Source organism: Piliocolobus tephrosceles, chromosome 12, assembly GCF_002776525.5.
Source record: "Piliocolobus tephrosceles isolate RC106 chromosome 12, ASM277652v3, whole genome shotgun sequence".
Lineage (NCBI taxonomy): Eukaryota > Metazoa > Chordata > Mammalia > Primates > Cercopithecidae > Piliocolobus > Piliocolobus tephrosceles.
The window spans coordinates 111013782-111016449 of NC_045445.1; positions in this window are offsets into that span (position 1 = coordinate 111013782).

Consider the following 2668-nt stretch of genomic DNA (forward strand, 5'->3'; position numbering starts at 1 on the left):
TCACTGCTGCATTCTATCAACCATTTAAAGAAGAATACCAATCCTACTGAAACTATTCTGAAAAATAGAGAAGGAGGGAATACTTCCAAACTCATTCGATGAGGCCAGAATTACCCTGATTCCAAAACCAGACTAATGCACATCAAAAAAGAAAACTACATGAGAATATCTCTAATGAATATTCACTCAAAAATCCTTAAGAAAATATCAGCAAACTGAATTCAAGAACACATTAAAAAGAACATTCATCAAGGTGGGTTAGAAACCAGAGTGATATTTCGTGGATGAGGCAAAATGGTGATAAAATAAGACTGCAAAGATGCAGAAGGAGAGATGAGTGGTGCCTATCAGAAGGCAGAAAGAAACTACAGAGTCTTCTTATGTTTGTTTTATCCAGCAGTCTCCACCCACTCCTGCCCTATCTGCATGCACTTCAGGATCTGCTGGGGTGGAGGGGAATGGTATTCTGTAGGTTCCTGGAAAACACATTAATCTTCCCTTTACAAACTATGTGGATATATGGGGTGGGGTGGGGTGGAGTGAGGTGGGGTGGGTATTCTTGGGCTATGGTGTCTGTGGGTGCACGTGCACAGTAAAGGGTAAAACATGGTCTGGAATTCATCCTAGTGGTTGCCTCTGGGGAAGAAGTGAAGGGAATGGGATTGGGCAGGGATTAAAATAAAGCTATATTTCAATCCTACAGAAAAACTTGTAGTTTATGGAAATATGCAAATGTTAACAGTTGTTGATTTTAGGTAGCAAGATGGAGGCTCTGGGTGACAGCATGGCAGAGTACTTTGGCAAGCACACCCTGAGTTACAGTGACAATGGGACCAAGCCTTAGGCTGGATTCCCCATAGATAGGAGGTGATTTCCTGCATATTACCCTTACAAATCCTCCACTCTTGATTTTTTCTTTCAATTCTGCCATTTCTTCCAATAAAATAACACCACAAAAAATACTTCAGTAGAAGGATTGAAAAATAAAAGATCAGGGTTGAAGGTCAAATTTGTGATATTGAATATAAAGCAGTATATATACTCTTAACTGTTAAGCCAGTGACTCTGGCTGTTGTGAAGAATATAGAGGGCTGTGGGAGAGTTGAAAGTAGAGACCAGGTGGAGACATTGCCCAAGTAAGAGACTAGCGTGGCTTGAACTGTGATGGTGGCTGATGAAATGAAGAGAAGTAGACAAGTTTTCGATGGATTTTGGATAAAGTGACAAGTGATGCTCATGGACAGGAGGTTAGAAATGGAAATATACATACAGGAGACATTTTATAGATGGTACTGAAGTCATGTGATTGGATGAACTCACCAGAAAGAGATTGTAAGGAAGAGTATGACAAATCCAGCCCCAAGTGCAGGGCAGCTAACATTTAGGGGATGGTTGAGGTGTTTGAACACCCAGAGAGTTGCTGGTCCCACCTTGACCATCACCTTATTCTAGGCTATGACCCCTAATGTCTGCCCCAATTTTATCTCAAAATCAGCCTGTTCTGACAAGCTCAATGTGGCCTCTGGTGTCTCCTTTTGAGACATAGAGAATAGTTAGCCTTTTATATTTTCTTCATGGCTATAGGTAGAAAGAAATCATTTCCTAGTGAAAAGAAGATTCCACACAGAAATAATACACTTGTTTCTCTGTTTTTTTTTTTTTTTTTCTGTTTCCCTTTAAAAATTCTTCTCCTCTCTCAGTCCACTCACTATTTGACCAAAGGAAATCTCCATCCGTGTAAACCCTAAGGTTGTCCATGTCTGTAGAAAAATACTCAAAACATTTTGCTTCTTCTGTGCTACAAAAGAGAATATTGTTTCTTTTGTGGGTTACAAAGATAAAAGTTAAAAATTTACAGACTATATGCTTTAGTCAAAGACACATGGGTAACTTGTATCTTATTAAAGCTAGCAGACTGCATTGAAAATTTATTAAAATATAAGCAAGCTTAGCCATGCCGTAATTATCTTCCACATTTCCCCATGACTGCACTTTAACACTTTTCTTAAAAATTAGGATTCTGGCACTTTGAGTTCAGTTTCTAGAAAATGCTATTGCCTCTTTATGTGTCTTAGTCAGACTTGGTTTTCTCACTGTATCTTTTTCTCTGCCTGCCGTAAGGACTGCTGCACTGTCTGACTTTGTCTCAGGTATTACCTGTTGAAATATATCTGTCCATTGACCGTTCTGCTAGAAATATGAGAAAGAACAGAGCAAGTATTTATTTTTGAATGTTTCAAACTTTAAATTGACTGAGGGGTCTTTTTAATTTTTGGAGAGAAAATTTGGTGCAATGTTTTCTTAACCTCAGATTGCCCTGGTTTAAATCCCAGCTTATCCACTCATCTTGGGTAAACTCGGGCAAGTTATTTAACTGTGTTGTGCCTCAGTTTCTCCCTATGTAATATGGGGATAATAAAAGCATTAACATCATTAGCTTGTTGAGATTAAATAAGCTAATATATGTAAATCGCTTAGAGTACTGCCTGGCACAGTGTATGTTCATTATGTGGTAGCCATGATTTATCACTATCACTATTATTATGCTCTGCTCTTAAGTTCCCTTGCTTCGTTTATGCTTTAGGGAAAATACTTCATTTCTATACTTTGCCACTGGGGGTCACTCTTGCATTTCTACTAACCATGTCACTTTGCATACTGAGAAGGA